Source organism: Drosophila takahashii, chromosome 2L, assembly GCF_030179915.1.
Source record: "Drosophila takahashii strain IR98-3 E-12201 chromosome 2L, DtakHiC1v2, whole genome shotgun sequence".
NCBI classification, from domain to species: Eukaryota; Metazoa; Arthropoda; class Insecta; order Diptera; family Drosophilidae; genus Drosophila; species Drosophila takahashii.
Genome location: NC_091678.1, coordinates 30,953,414 through 30,970,830, shown reverse-complemented (window position 1 = coordinate 30,970,830; position 17,417 = coordinate 30,953,414). Strand labels below are relative to the sequence as shown.

At 46.1% G+C, this 17,417-nt stretch overlaps 1 protein-coding gene and 1 long non-coding RNA gene across 3 annotated transcripts in view; one reads left to right on the top strand and one right to left on the bottom strand.

The window, feature by feature from the left end:
• Positions 1-17,417, top strand: part of LOC138914670 (uncharacterized) — a 184,402-nt gene that overhangs the window by 113,416 nt on the left and 53,569 nt on the right. The gene's annotated exons all lie outside the window — the stretch shown is intronic.
• On the bottom strand, positions 1,402-15,754 carry LOC138913464 (uncharacterized). Of its 2 annotated transcripts, XR_011419228.1 has the most exons (4): positions 15,312-15,754; positions 15,145-15,255; positions 1,548-1,669; positions 1,402-1,483 (listed from the first exon to the last, which is right to left on the bottom strand). It is a non-coding gene; the product is annotated as an uncharacterized lncRNA (long non-coding RNA). The 2 variants fall into 2 exon arrangements; XR_011419227.1 differs by having other exon boundaries at positions 15,145-15,754.

Here is a 17,417-nt window from a genome sequence, read left to right as displayed (position 1 = left end):
TCCTATTACTTTTCCATTAATTTTCCGATCGTTCCTATGGCAGCTATATGATATAGTCGTCCGATTTTGATTAAATTAAAATTGAAATTCGGAAATATTTAAAAAGAGTCATATCCTAGAGTAGAAGATAGTACAATAAAAACCAAAGAAGCTAGAATTTATTTCCTATTACTTTTCCATTAATTTTCCGATCGTTCCTATGGCAGCTATATGATATAGTAGTCCGATTTTTTAAATAATTAATTCGAAATTCAGAAATAATTAAAAAATAACATCCCCAAAAGTAGAAGGTAATATTTCAAAAAACACCGAAGCTAGAATTTTTTAAAGTTTTTTTTTTCCGATTGTTCCAATGGGAGCTATAAGATATAGTTGTCCGATCCGGTCGACTCCGACATATATACTACCTGCAATAGAAAGAAGACATTTGGGAAAGTTTTATCCCGATAGCTCAAAAACTGAGAGACTAGTTTGCGTAGAAACAGACAGACGGACAGACGGACAGACGGTCAGACGGACAGACGGACAGACGGACAGACGGACATGGCTAGATCGACTCGTCTTGTGATGCTGATCAAAAATATATATACTTTATGGGGTCGGAAACGTCTCCTTCACTGCGTTGCAAACTTCTGACTGAAATCATAATATCCTCTGCAAGGGTATAATAACATCCCCAAAAGTAGAAGGTAATATTTCAAAAAACACCGAAGCTAGAATTTTTTAAAGTTTTTTTTTTCCGATTGTTCCTATGGGAGCTATAATATATAGTTGTCCGATCCGGTCGACTCCGACATATATACTACCTGCAATAGAAAGAAGACTTTTGGGAAAGTTTTATCCCGATAGCTCAAAAACTGAGAGACTAGTTTGCGTAGAAACAGACAGACGGACAGACGGACAGACGGACAGACGGTCAGACGGACAGACGGACAGACGGACATGGCTAGATCGACTCGTCTTGTGATGCTGATCAAAAATATATATACTTTATGGGGTCGGAAACGTCTCCTTCACTGCGTTGCAAACTTCTGACTGAAATCATAATACCCTCTGCAAGGGTATAAAAACAGTCTAAAATTAAGAGAAATATTCTTAAATGAAGAACATTTGGTCATGGGAATGAGTCAAGTCCGATTGTTCTTATATTAAGACAGAATGTTCTTAAATCCAGAACACTTATTGTAGACCATAAAATCTAAAGTCAAGAAAAATTGACCTTCATCGAAGAACACATTTTATTAAATTAAGATGTCAATGATATAGAATTAAGACTAAATATTCTGAACCCAAGAGTATGGTAAACAAGGAAGTGATCTACTTTTAAGATTAAAAATACTTTATTTAAGAATATAAATTCATTTATTTATTTCATAACCTTATAATTAATGGATTTTCCGCTGTTGATACTTTGGTCTTCTTCGATTTTGACAAGCTCATTTTGTTTGAGTGGAGGCCCAACAGAGTTTTCGTTGGCTTCATACTTAAAAGAAGTAAGAGTTAAAAATGTATGCCAATTGTTTTTTTTTGTAAATTAAGATACTTACAAAAGTTTTTCTCCACTTAAACAGTTTTTTTCTGAAAATTAAACGAGGACCCAGTGGTGGAATTGCTTCCTTAATATCATCCCTGTCCATGTATTTTAAACAATCAAATGTTATATTTGCATCTAAGGAATAAAAATTAGCTTAACTTTTATCAGCGGAGCAACAAAGGGAGAAGAAAAACAAGAGAGAACGCTATAGTCGGGTTGGTGTCCCGACTACCTAATACCCGTCACTCAGCTAAAGGGAGTGCGAACGCTGTACTCGGGTTGGTGTCCCGACTAATGATCGTAACTCACCTAAAGGGAGTGCGAGGGAGATAGATATATATTAAAAATTTTGAATGCGTATAACTTTTTAATGAAAGGTCCGATTTGAAAAATGTCTTCTACATTTCAATAGGTATAAATATACGCAACAAAATTGCATTTATACTTCTCGGAAATCTTTAAAGATGTGGGTGCAGGACCCATTTTAAAATCGTTAGTGAGCGATTGTGGGCGTAAGAGGGGGCGTGGCGCCCGGCTGAAATAAACTTGCGCTGCGTAGGAAGCCAAAGAATATGTGTGGGAAATCTCAACCTTCTAGCTTTTGTAGTTTCTGAGATCTCAGCGTTCATACAGACGGACAGACGGAGAGACGGACAGACGGACAGACGGACAGACGGACATGGCTAGATCGACTCGGCTAGTGCCCCTGATCAAGAATCTAATATACCCTTTTACTCTACGAGTAACGGGTATAAAAACGGAATTGAAGTGCTCTTTCCATAGGTGCCAAAAGTTTATATTATAAATTCAAAATTAAAATTAAAACATTAAAATTTGTGAAAATACTTTTGACCACCCCTGTATATAGATCCGAACAGTCATTTAAATAATTCTTTGACACGACCCGCGACAGCAGTATCTGCAGCTTCTGCGGCGGCACGTCATTGAACAGAATCTGAGACAGGGCAGAAACGCCTACAAGGACATTGTGCGCAAAAAGGAGCAGTCGGCTGTCAACGTGTGTCATTTGAATATGGAATGGCCATCTATGGTCAAAGCAGATTTTGCACCTGCGCTCAAATGCCACCAGGAGGTCGCCTTAATGGACGAATGGCGTACGCGAAGCAAACGAAGCAGCCCATGTGGCTGCGCTGCAAAGACCAATATTTCGCTTCCGATCCTTCCTAGCCGAGCCATTCCATTGGATAAACGAACTGTTACTGCCCTTTATGCGCTTGGATCTTCCTCGGAATACTGAACTATTGCCAGATCATTTGACATATACGAAATAAAGTTCATGTAAATATCAACAATAAATGGTTTTAAGATTTTCCGCTTCTTATCAGCCTCTTATCAGTTTCGGGTCCAGAAAAATGTTCATGGCTGGTTAATACTTCTAAAAAATACCACAAATTTCACTTTCCAGCCCTGTAACGCGATATTTTCCACCCTCCCCTCCTAACCGACGCCTACAAGTTTTGTATGGGATTTCGGCGCGTTAAACGGTAAATGGACGCGACGCGTCCACAATAAGCAGAGGGCTTTATTAGCGAATGAATTCCGACTAACGCCTTTAGCCGCGACCCAAAGAATAGAAATATCGCCATGCCAACAGCAAATTTAAGACTTCGACCCAGGTCAGCTCAACATTTTATAATATTAGAAAGTTGGCGCCACACAGTGGGGCGAAAAAGCCAAAAGTCTGCCTTAAATCAGCGGAGCCCTATAGCAATTATATTTTGATGAGGTATTGTTAAAGGCAATTAAATATGTAAAAAAAAACATCATAAGGCGAATTTTATTGGTAAAAATTTTTTGTTTTAGAAAATTTTTAAAGAAAAAAAATGTTTTTTTTAAAAAAAAAAACAAATACAAAGAAATTCCTTATAGGGTTTTTTTTTATTAACTACTAGCAATATCCGAAGCGACGTTGTCCGCTTCTATTACCAAAGCATTTGTTGCTGATTTTTATATATATTCAAATTCAAATTAATATCAGAGTAAAATCCCGCGTAACCTTAGCTAAACAGTAAACCCACCTAAAACGCACTAATATTCTAATCCTTCTAATTATAACATACCTTACCTTAACACCGCATTAACCTTAATATTACCTCACCCTAACCCCACCTATTTATTCTAACCCTTGGCACACTTTTTTAGCACCTTAATGCTGTTTTCACCATTTCCTCGTCTTAGGCCACCCTAGCACCAGTTTTTCCTCTTCTTAGCTAAAGCTTAGTACTCAGTTCGGCTAAGAGTTTTACTAGTCCAAAAATATTAATCTTTTAGTGTGACCGAAGTTTTCGGAGTTCATCCGCAATGCATGTAGCATGGTCTTACTCTCAGCAAGCAAGTCAACTGGCGCAAGCAAATATTACAAAACGTTGAGCCGACCTGGGTCGCAAGCTTTAAATTCGCTGTTGGAATGGCGATATGTATTGCAGCAACTCCTACAGGCAGTTTTCTATTGGTTTTTGTGGTTTTCCTTCCATTTATAAATTCGCTCGCAGGATCGGTAGGTAAACAAAAAAAGAAGTGCCCCAATGTCGGCTGGGGATCAACAGCTGTAGTTAAATATTTCCGGAAATAAGGAAAATTAAAAAAAGCACCTAAATCTCCAACTCTTTTGGGTGAAAACAGTAGGTGTAATTTTGGAGACGAAATTTGCCAACAATTTTCTTCGTGCGCCCCTCGTCTTTAACATAATTTAAATTTTTACGAAATATTTGATTAGAATGGCATGCATTGGGTGATCCTAATTTACTAAATTAAATTAAATTAAATTTAGTCATTACATACTTATGTACATGCCAATTTATCGATGTGTGTGTGTGTCATTGCGTTTCTCACATGCAAATGTGACGACTGAAAGTTTTTCCCTGCTCTCCCCTTGAAACCCAATCCAAAATTTTTTTAAAATCAAAACAAAAATTCCTTATGCATTTAATGGGTTGGCTACACACTTTGACTTAGAATTGCATCCATTAGATAGTCCGTTCTGGTATCCAAATAGTACAAATTTTATCATGTGTTTCTAAGCCAGAAAAAATAACATTGGCCGCCTCTCTTTCCCAGCGGGAAAGTGAGAAGTTGGTTTTTGTGTTCTTGAAATCCTGTTCCTTTTTGCAGGCGGCGGTGTGGGGATAGATAATTTCTGAGCGTTAAATGGGGGTGGGTTTCTGAGTAGCATCGCTATCAGGCCACTTATGCGCTGTGTGATTTCTATGGCACTACGATCATAATTCTTTAAAAAAAAAAAATCACCAACTTATAATATTAAAAAATCCTATTATTTACACCAAAACCAAAAATCTTGTTCTCACATTTATCTTAAATTTTTAGTAATTTTAAAATTCGTAGAAAAAATATTATTAATTTTTAATCAAATAAATTAATTTAAATAATTATAATCAAAATGTCTATAATCATAATATTTATTGATGATTTTAATTTATTTTACTCAAAATGTTTACAAATAATAATAAGAATGAATGTGGGATTCAAAAAAAAATTATAAAGAAAAGCCACGGTAAGACGATTAAAATATTTGATCGCATTTATCAAGGATTGCCATTAAATTACAAAGAAAACTATTATTGTTTTATACATTTTTAAATATTTTCTGTGAAATAAAATAATTTGATCGTCAGATCGTGGCCTAAGCCATTTTTAAGTGTTGTTAAAAAATAAAAATTCGTGTTGGTAGTATTGATAACACGAAAAATGCCTAATATACCTATAATATACGTAACCTTTAATGATTACGGTCCCTGAAAAGTATTGTTTAAACGAAATATTTATTCGGCGGCAAAGTGTGACCCTACTTTGCAACGAAATTTACACCAAATTTATCTGCATTTTGCATTTTGTATTATCAAGTATATGATGCAGGGTCACATCATTTTTAAATTTGTTGGAAAAAGTGGAAAAAAAGTGAAAATAGTTAATTTTAGTCTAAAAAACAATAAAAAGGTGAGTGATAAAATAAATTTTGTCTTTTTATAATCTTTATTTCAGCGTTACAAAGGTTAGTATCACAGATATTTTCGCCATTAATAAATATACGCCTCCGGATGCTATCTTCAACACAAATTCTGCATTTCAGTGACACTTGAAATGTTTTTAATCTTTACCAGTGGTAAATGGTGTGAGGTGTTCATTAAATGGTTGTATAAATAGTACTTCAGTACTAACTTAGTTGTTTAACTTAATCAAAATATTTCATTTATTTCAGCCAGGCCGACTGAGACTTCTTGGGACCAGAAGTGTTGCGCCTGCGTTTGTCATATTTTTTTTTTTCTTCTCGTAGTTTTTGATATAGATACCCGACATAAAACAGCTAAACAAAGGGTAAATGATCGGCCATGGCAAATTGTGCGGAGCAGTAATAATGGTAATTACTCTTATTATTATTCCTGGTCTTACATTCATATCTTAATTATTTTTGTATTTTCAGAAGGCAGACAAGACATGGATACCTAAGAACTGCATTCGGCCAAGCAAAACCCGGGAATGCTTCAGGCATTAAACATTTTTAATTCCAATGCTTCGATTGTAAATATTATTAATAAATACACAAACAAATATTACAAAAAACATGATTTTTATTGTGGACAAGAAAGGAAGCTAGCTTCGGCCAGCCGAAGCTTATATACTGTGAGGAGTTAAATAACTCCGCACAAATAAACACAAGAAATACATGGAGAACTACATGGAGACCGGCCGCACTTTGGACTTTAGTGTAGTGCCGTGTCTCCGAATTGCGACACAGGTAGCTGAGGTCCTTCAAGGCAACGCACGGCTAAGTCTGCAAAACATCAAGGTTGGCCGTAGTACCGACCATCACGACCATATCGGCTGTGATACCGATTAGTCCGGCTAAGTTGGCCTTAATACCGACTGGTCCGACTACATTGGCTGTGATACCGATTGGTCTGACTATATTGGCTGTGGTACCGATTAGTCCGGCTAAGTTGGCTGTAATACCGGTCAGTTGGCTGCATTGGCTGTAAATACCGATCAGTCTAGCTGTGCCGGCTGTAATACCGACTAGTCCGGCTACATTGGCTGTAATACCGATTAGTCTAACTGCGTGCGGCTAAGTTGGCCGTAGTACCGACTGGTCCGACTACATTGGCTGTAATTCCGATTGGTCCAGCTGCGTCAGCCGTGATACCGATCAGTTGAGCAGAACGTGGGCAGACTTGGCACGGGCATCCCCACCAGCAGAGTGTGGGCACGAGCAGCGGACTTCAAGGGAGCAACGCAGGACAACGCAGCAACGAGTCGCCCAGGACATCGACGAGGACCAGCATCCAGGGACCGTGCCGAGAACCAGGCATCAGGTACGATCGCACCAGCCAGGAGGGAAGGTTAGGGTGGAACGTTCGTCTTTCTCTGGGCGTTTGCTACAGGGACTGCTGGCGTAAACCGGCCGTAGTACCGGAGCGTCAAAGGAAACTGAGTAAGCGTATGGCGGGACCGGCCGGGACAGAGCAAGGGACAGGAGACTGCGGCTGGCAGGACGAAGGTCTTGCGAGCGTGGTGCCTGTTCACCCTAGTCTGAGAACGGTGACGCTTCCCTAAGCCCAACGACCCAACTCCACGCCCTCGTCGACGAGTGGCAGCGAGAGTACCCGGATCATCCCGGAGCACCTGCAGCGAGGAACCACCGACCGGAGTCGCAGGAGCATCGTCAGCACGAGTCACAACAATTATTGTAAACCAGAGCCGTAAATAAACGCCTCTTTGAACCGAGTTCTGAAATGTTTTACTGTTAACCGGGCGGTCACGTTTATATAAATTTGGTGGGACGAACACACAAATCTACTGATCTAGCCGCACGATCTTCGTAGCGAGCAAATCTCAAAAATCAGTTCGTTACATCTGGCGCCCAAGACGTGATTGTCCCGGCAGTAAAAACAAATAAAAATCAGAATGGGGAAGAGTTGGATTTACCGTCTGAAGAAAGAGGACTTTGCCCATGTCTCACAGAGGTTAAACATTAGTCTGGAAGGCAGATCGGAAGACATCAGAAAGGCATTGTCCGAATATATTATTCACAGACTGAGAACGACCCCAAGCTAGTCGATATCTAAGCCGAGCTTGAAGCAAAATACGGCGACAGGCCAGGCACCAGTATAAAGATAACAAACGCCGAGGGTGAAGATCTATTGGAAAGTTTGAGCGTCGAAAACATGCAGAAAGAGGCGCAAAAGAGAGAGCCAAGCCAGGAAAGGCAAAAGGCAACGACCTCTACACCCAGCAACCCAGATTATGCCAAAGTCGCGAAGCAGGTCAGAGAATGGTCTTTCAGATTCGATGGCTTTCTCTGTGCCAGGTGGAATGGTCCGCGAATACCTACGGGTTGGATTTGAATTTAATACCTCGAGCGATGCCTGAGCTACTTCAAGGAAGAGCATTAAAATGGTTCATCTCAAACAACCGGCATTGGAAAACATGGATAGAATTTATGGAGAGTTTTCAAACATTCTTCCTACCCAGAGGGTATTTTGCCAAACTAGAGGACCAGGTGAAGGCTCGGAAGCAGGGATTCAGGGAGCCGTTCAAAGATTACATGGTGGAAATGCAAACCATGGTAAGACCGCTCGGGTATAGTCCGGAGAAAATACTCGAGATCATAAGGGAAAACAGCACACCAGACAACAGCGGTGCACCGGGGCAACAGCGAGCTTTATTAGCGAAGAGCTGGCGGACAATCTGGCTGCTCTGGGAAAGATTACACGGACGAGACGGCAAGTTAGGTTGGCAGACGAAAGGTACAGCGAAGTAGGCGCGCAGCTCGAGGTAGAAATCGAATTCGGCAACAAACGACTGACCATGAGCCTGCTGATATTACCAGGGGTAGTAGACGCATTGGTGCTGGGATGGAACTTTCTCACACAAGTTGGCGCTGAGATAAAGAGCTTAACTTGAACCACTGCAGAGCAGCACAAGACCTGCTCTCGCAGACGGTGATCGACCAGCGAGTCGATATTGCGATAATCAGCGAGCCGTACAAGGCAAATCAAGAAGGTGTCTGGCAACAGAGCACGGATACAGGCGCAGCCATATGGAGCTGTGGGCAGCACCCGGAACACATGTCACAAAGGGCGTCTAGGCCTGGCTACGCTAGGGCGACAATCCTGGGGGTAACCTTATATAGTTGCTACATAGCCCCGAGCGTACATGTAGACGACTTCAGGAACATAGTGCACGAAATCGCCCAGGACGCGCGCGGAAGATCTCCTGTCCTAATTGCAGGCGACTTTAACGCGTGGTCAACTGCATGGGGCAGCGTTTAAACGACGCCACGAGGAACCATACTGCTCGACGCCATGGCTCCGCTGGATGTCTGCCTACTTAACGATGGGAACAGGTGCACCATTAGCAAGGCTGGTCGGGAGTCAATCATAGACCTGACCTTCGCTAGCCCCGAGCTGGCCAGAAACTGCGCCTGGAGAGTCACGGACCTGTACACCCATAGCGACCATGCAGCGATCATCACGGAGACGGCGAATAGCTCCCCCGCTCCAACTAGCCGGCAAACACTCTACAGAGTTAACACCCTGAACGTCGATGTGCTCCTATCACGCATGGACGACACCAGCTCAGATGGCGACGCAAATACCTGCGCCGAGACGGTAGCGGCCAGGGTCAAATCTGCGTGCGATGCAGCGATGGAAACGGCCTCAAGAGGTGGAAATGCAAGGCGACCGGTCCCATGGTGGAACGAGGAGATAGCCAAAGCCAGGAGAGAGTGCTTGTCTGCAAGGCGCAAATGCCAGAGATGCAGAGGTCGCCCTACACAGGAAGCAAGCGAAATACACTATAGAGCGATGAAGAAGGCACTGAAGGATACCATAAAAGCTAGCAAAGCCAGGTGCTTCCAGGAACTGTGCGATGCGGCAGACTCTGAACCTTTTGGATCTGCTTACAGGATGGTCATGGGAAAGCTAAACAGGAGGCCGACCCCAACTTGTCCGGCACAGCTAGCCACAATCGTGTCTACCCTGTTTCCCGCTCAGACTCCACTCGTACCACCTCACGTGTACACAGGAAGAACGGTGCTAACTAGCGAAGCGGAAGTCCTGGGCGCCCTGGCCACCATGAAGAAAAACAAAGCCCCTGGTCCAGATGGAATCCCCAACGCCGCACTGCATGCCATTGTCGCATCCCACACGAATCTCTTCGTACAGATGTACAATAAGTGCCTCTGCGAACGCGTTTTCCCCACGAGCTGGAAGCGGCAAAGACTCGTGCTTATCCCGAAACCGGGGAAGCAGAACGAGGACCCATCTTCATACAGACCCCTATGTATGCTGAATACAATAGGCAAAATCTTCATACGCATCATATGCAACAAACTGGAGAAGGAGCTCGAAGAACGCAACGCTCTGTCCGACCACCAGCACGGCTTCCGGAAGAAGCATAGTACTGTCGACGCTATTCGAGAGGTGACTCAACTGGCTGCGAACGCCATTGAAGGAGAAAGGTGGCGGGGTGGCACAAAAAAGTACTGCCTGATCTGCACCCTGGACGTAAAAAACGCCTTTAATTCGGCCAACTGGGAACTTGTGCTCCGCGCGCTTCAGCGCAAAGGGATTTCGGACTACCTGACGCAGGTGATAGCCGACTATTTCCGGGACCGCGTACTAAGTTACAGCTCCGATGCTGGAGTACACGAACACCAGGTGACCGGAGGCGTACCCCAAGGCTCGGTACTGGGACCCATCCTATGGAACGTCATGTATGACGGGATCCTCAGGCTGACGTTACCAGATGGCTGCACGGTAGTGGGATTTGCTGACGACATAGCGTTGGTCACGGTGGCCAAGAAGCTGGACGACCTAGCGGACGTTTGCAGCCGGTCAATCGATATGCTGATGAGGTGGCTAGCTAGCAACGGGCTTACACTAGCATAAGACCGAGGCGGTGCTCATAAGCAGCAGAAAAGTCGTCGAGAAGGTACGGTTCCGAGCCGGCGCAGCAACAATCGAGTCCATCCCAGCGATCAAGTACCTCGGGGTCATGATCGACCACAGGCTGACATACAAGCATCACTTGGAATATATAGCAGATAAAGCGTCCAGGGCGACATCAGCCATCTCAAGGATGATGGCCAACACGAGAGGACCAAAGCAGCACAGCCGGCGCCTTATAGCCACAGTGGTAACCTCGACGATATTGTACGCCGCGCCTATCTAGGCCGATGCAGCGAAGTGCCAAACATATATCAGGCAATGCAAGGCAGTCTATCGACGATGCGCACTGCGGATCTCAAGCTGCTTCTGCACAGTGTCCGAGGAAGCCGCCCTAGTGGTAGCGGGAACAATTCCGATAGACCTTCTAGCGGCAGAACGAAGGACTGGAGTCTCGGGTGACAGGATCCAGCGGGCCAGGACTGTCGAACTTTGGCAGGAGAGATGGGACACCGCGAGAACCGGACGATGGACGCACAAGCTGATCCCTAATATAGCTCCCTGGCTAAACAGGAGGCATGGGCAGGTGGATTTTTACACGGCACAGATGATAACGGGGCACGGTTGCTTCAAGGAGTACCTGTGGCGGTTTAAGCACGAACGAGACCCATATTGCGACATTTGCGGCAACACCACCAGCGAGGACGCGGAGCATGCTCTCTTTGTATGCCCCCTCTATGAAAGAGATCGAGTAGTTGCGGAAGCGGCTACGAATTGTCCGATAACGGCGGACAATGCTATTGAGTGCATGCTGGACAGCGCAACCAAATGGGACGCTGTTGCCCATATGGCAGCAGTCATTATTAGGGACCTGAGGCGTCGAGAACAACGACGCTCCGGATCCAGATGAGGAGCGGAACCCTGACCGCCTTCCGCCCCGCGAAGTAAAGCTTTGCGGCAGTTCCGCGGGAGCGGCACCCTCCTTTCCTCTTACCTTTATGTATATATTTAAGTTTCTTTCAAATAAAAAAAAAAAAAAAAAAAGATAAAGTGCGCAGGTCACGAAATCCGCATACCGGCCAGGAACACACACAACGGATGGCTGGAGGAAAAATTGTCGGTGGCTGTTGTTCAAGAAAACCGCGAGGAAGGAAACATCGAGCAATTCCTAGAAGCAGAGCCATGAGCGGAACTTCGAACGTGGCCGAGCACTAGATCACCATGAAGGACGACAAACCCATAAAACAAAGATACTACCCTAAGAACCCCAAAGTTCAAGGGGAGATCAATGCAAAGTTGGACGAACTTCTGGAAATGGGTTTCATAGAACACTCGAAAAGCCCGTATAGCTCTCCCATAGTGATGGTGAAGAAAAAACCGGCAAGTGGAGATTGTGCGTCGACTTCCGACAGATAAACGCAAAATCGGTGAAGGACGCATACCCAATGCCACGTATCAACTACATCCTGGACCAACTACGAGAAGCACGCTATATCAGCAGCCTGGACTTAAAGGATGGATACTGGCAGATTCCGCTGGAGGAAGCAAGCAGAAAGTTCACGGCGTTCACGGTGCCAGGAAAGGGGCTCTTCCAATGGAGAGTGATGCCATTCGGATTACACTCGGCATCCGCAACGTTTCAACGGGCCTTGGACCAAGTGATTGGACCAGAGATGTCTCCTCATGCGTTTGCCTATCAGGACGACATAATCGTCATCGGACGCACTCAGCAAGAACACAAGGACAATCTTAGAGAAGTGTTTCGGCGTCTGAAGAACCTGAGAATAAACCCCGAGAAGTGTCAATTTTTCAAAAAGGAGCTGCTGTACCTGGGACATCGAGTTACAAGCCAAGGAATTGGCACAGACCCAGAGAAGGTTGCTGCCATACCCAGTTAGAACCACCTGCAACCGTCCGCGAGCTAAGGCAATACCTGGGAGTGGCATCGTGGTACCGACGATTTGTACCGGACTTCGCACGCATCGTTAAGCCGCTCAACGACCTACTTCGCAAGGGCGTGAAATGGGTGTGGACGCAAGACCATCAACAGGCATTCGAGGAGGTGAAGGCGAGGCTGGTAACTGACCCAGTGCTAGCATGTCCAGATTTTGGAAGAACATTCATCCTGCAAACGGACGCCAGCGACTACGGCATAGGGGCGATTCTGACACAGAACACGGAAGACGGCGAGAAAGTTATCTCATACTCCAGTCGAACGTTAAACGGAGCCGAGAAAAACTATTCGACAACGGAAAAAGAGTGCTTGGCCATTGTCTGGGCAATTCGAAAACTAAGGCCCTACCTGGAAGGCTACCACTTCAAGGTTGTAACGGATCACATGACACTGAAATGGCTGAACAGCATTGAAAGCCCATCCGGAAGAATCGCCAGGTGGGCCCTTGAGTTGCAACAATACGACTTTGAGATTTCGTACAGAAAGGGCCAATTGAACGTGGTAGCCGACGCACTGTCCAGACAGCCGGTGCCGGAAACCCTCCGGAGAGCAAAAGAATTGGTGCCAAATACGGAATGCAACTGGATCAGAGACATGCGTGAAGAAATAAACGCTCAGCCGCAGAAATTCCCAGACTACGTGTTTGATGGCGAAACGCTGTATAGGCAGATCCCACACAGAGCTGGCAACGAAGATGTGATGGCCTGGAAGCTATGCGTCCCTACAGATCTAAGGGAAACGGTCCTACAAGAAAATCACGACTCCCCAGCGGCCGGCCATGTAGGAAGCCGGAGGACGATTGCCCGTCTAGCTGCCAGATACTACTAGCCAGGAATGCAAGGGACGCAAGAGCATACGTTCGGAAATGCGAAGAGTGCCTAAAATATAAACCTAATCAGAGACAAGCGGCGGGGAAAATGCTGACTCAAATCCCGGAAGAACCATGGGCAACGGTGTGCGCGGATTTTGTCGGCCCTCTGCCAAGATCGAAACACGGTAACCAAATGTTGTTGGTGCTAATCGACCGGTTCTCAAAATGGACAGAATTGGTGCCATTACGAACCGCAACAGCAGAAACCCTGCAAAAGGCGTTTAGAGAACGAATAATCGCCCGGTTCGGAGTTCCGAAAGTGGTGATTACGGACAACGGGGTTCAGTTTGCCAGTCGGGCATTTAAGAAGTTTCTTCACAACATGGGAATAAAACAACAAATCACGGCACCATACACTCCTCAAGAAAATCCCATCGAGCGCGCGAACCGAACCGTAAAAACCATGATCGCACAGTTTGCCGGACAAAATCAAAGGAACTGGGATGAAAAATGGCCAGAAATAATGCTAGCAGTGAACTCAAGCGTATCCGAGTCCACAGGATACTCGCCGTCCTTTCTGACGCAGGGCAGAGAACCACGGTTGCCAAACGCGCTGTATGATAGAGAAACACTGGGCACAGGAAGACAGACAGAGTCACCAGAGGGGAACGCCGAAAAACTAAAAGAAATCTTCGAAGTAGTCCGACGAAATTTAGAGAAGGCAGCGCAGGATCAAGCCAGACACTACAACCTCAGAAGGAGACAGTGGAATCCACGGATCGGCGACATCGTCTGGGCCAAGGAGCACCATTTATCTAAAGCGGCAGAAGGTTTCGCGGCCAAACTAGCGCCAAGATATGATGGTCCATATCAGGTGGTCGATTTTGTATCCCCCGTAATCTGCAAAATTCGCCACCAGAGAAACAAGAAGGAACGCACCGTGCATATCAGCGACCTAAAGCACCAAGAATATGCAGGAGAAAAGATCGAGGACAGAGATACGAGCGGGTCTCAAGCAGCAGAAGGATCGGGATTACAAGAAGCCGCTTAATCGCCAGGACAACGCTAGAGTCAACGGAAGGTGGATGTGGGCAGACAGAAAAGATCGTTTAATCGTCAGGCGAATGCAGAACCACCAGAGTCCAAGTCCGCATTAGACAGTAGCATCCGTTTAATCGTCAGGCAAAAGCCGGAGTCAACGGAGCACGACACACACGAGCAAGGACTGTGATCATGCCAGCACACACCTAAGTCAACGACGAACCAGGATCGGGATTACAAGAAGCCGTTTAATCGTCAGGACAAGCCGGAGTCAACGGAAAGGGGAGGTGAACAAAAAAGGTCGTTTAATCGTCAAGCGAATGCAAAACCACCAGAGTCCAAGTCCGCATTAGGCAGCAGCATCCGTTTAATCGTCAGGCAAAAGCCGGAGTCAACAGAGCACGCCACACACTAAGACGCTGATCGTTCTAGCACACACCTGAGTCAACGACGAACAAAGGAACAGGATTACAAGTAGCCGTTTAATCGTCAGGCAGCAGCCGGAGTCAGCGGAAGGAGTAGCCAGCTGGAGGCAGATGCGGAAGCCGTTTCTATTTGACGACAGAAAACAACTAGGTCCAGGGATGCAGGAGGCAAAGTCGGCCGTTTCTTCGTCAGGCCGAAGCCGGAGTCAACGGTCCAAGCCAAGCCGCTACATGTGAACACAGTCGTAGAAGCGCGCAAATCATATTTTAAACCACAACTCTGTGCCAACAGCCACGATCCAAGGATTCACTCGTCATCTGAAGAAAGGGGGGAGACAGTAAAGCTCAATAGCTATACTGTAGCCTGCCAAGCAACCTAAGAAAGCAAAATCTTTGCGAAAGCTGAAGGCTGAAAGAAAAGCAGAGGGTGAATACAAGTCTGCAACGAAACTTACCACGGCCCATGGACAGAGAATAACCAACCAGACGAACAGGCAACTACAACCGGTACGGGCATTGACCCCACCTCAAGGGCAGCAAAGGACATAAGGGCAATATGGCTGGAGCTGAAAAGGGATGGAAAATTAGAACACAAAAACAAACATCCAGAAACTGCACTTACCAAGTCATTTTTGCCAATTCACCATATGCTTAGGGAAGGGGGCGCTAGCGATATTTGGCGGTCGATTGGCACTATCGTGTAACAGCCGATCGATGGGCACGAAACAATGGAAATATCGGCATATGGAGGGTCACTCTAATAAACATCGCGATGTTTAGGTGGCAACGCCGCTCAAGGCGATATCGATAGGCGAGTCATGTTATCGATCGCAAGAGATTAGTGTGACCAGGACGAGCTACCGAAGACCGCGAATCATACTAGAGCGGGATATTTAAATTTCAACGGCAACAGTAGGAATCAAGAAATGTTGCATCAACGAGGGAGCATCGTGGGAGAAAATCGTGACAGAAGGATCGGCGCAGTCTAACTCAAGAAGGAGCTGTAGGCGTCGATGGAAGGATCGGGAAGACTCGAGGGCGACGAGGATACACAGGATAAAAGCCGGAGAGGAACAACGAGAATTCTTACGTCTGTGGGGAAAACATCTGAGGGGGGACTAAATCAAGAAGAAGAATGAATGGACTCAAAGGCTACACAGGATGACAGCCGGAGAGGAGGAACAAGCTCACGTTCGTCACCCGAAGAAAGGGGGGAATGTGAGGAGTTAAATAACTCCGCACAAATAAACACAAGAAATACATGAAGAACTACATGGAGACCGGCCGCACTTTGGACTTTAGTGTAGTGCCGTGTGCAGAGGGCGAAAGGTCGAACGGTAAAACCGCGCACTTTGGACCCTGAATTGGAGAGATGAAAAGGAGAGGCCGAGGATTAACACGACCCGGAGGCCTATATAAGCGGGCCCTGCGCTGGAGTCGGGACCAGTCATCGAGCATCAAATCGCGAGTGAACAACGTCTAGTAGAGTCAAAGTCAAGGAGAAACCGCCGTGAAAAACCAGCAAGGAGCAAGATCGCTACGTCAAGACGTTCGGGACCAAGCAAGTCTCCGAATTGCGACACAGGTAGCTGAAGTCCTTCAAGGCAACGCACGGCTAAGTCTGCAGAACATCAAGGTTGGCCGTAGTACCGACCATCACGACCATATCGGCTGTGATACCGATTAGTCCGGCTAAGTTGGCCGTAATACCGACTGGTCCGACTACATTGGCTGTGATACCGATTGGTCTGACTATATTGGCTGTGGTACCGATTAGTCCGGCTAAGTTGGCTGTAATACCGGTCAGTTGACTGCATTGGCTGTAAATACCGATCAGGCTAGTTGTGCCGGCTGTAATACCGACTAGTCCGGCTACATTGGCTGTAATACCGATTAGTCTAACTGCGTGCGGCTAAGTTGGCCGTAGTACCGACTGGTCCGACTACATTGGCTGTAATACCGATTGGTCCAGCTGCGTCAGCCGTGATATCGATCAGTTGAGCAGAACGTGGGCAGACTTGGCACGGGCATCCCCACCAGCAGAGTGTGGGCACGAGCAGCGGACTTCAAGGGAGCAACGCAGGACAACGCAGCAACGAGTCGCCCAGGACATAGACGAGGACCAGCATCCAGGGACCGTGCCGAGAACCAGGCATCAGGTACGATCGCACCAGCCAGGAGGGAAGGTTAGGGTGGAACGTTCGTCTTTCTCTGGGCGTTTGCTACAGGGACTGCTGGCGTAAACCGGCCGTAGTACCGGAGCGTCAAAGGAAACTGAGTAAGCGTATGGCGGGACCGGCCGGGACAGAGCAAGGGACAGGAGACTGCGGCTGGCAGGACGAAGGTCTTGCGAGCGTGGTGCCTGTTCACCCTAGTCTGAGAACGGTGACGCTTCCCTAAGCCCAACGACCCAACTCCACGCCCTCGTCGACGAGTGGCAGCGAGAGTACCCGGATCATCCCGGAGCACCTGCAGCGAGGAACCACCGACCGGAGTCGCAGGAGCATCGTCAGCACGAGTCACAACAATTATTGTAAACCAGAGCCGTAAATAAACGCCTCTTTGAACCGAGTTCTGAAATGTTTTACTGTTAACCGGGCGGTCACGTTTATATAAATTTGGTGGGACGAACACACAAATCTACTGATCTAGCCGCACGATCTTCGTAGCGAGCAAATCACAAAAATCAGTTCGTTACAATACCCTTGCAGATAATTCCTATTAATTT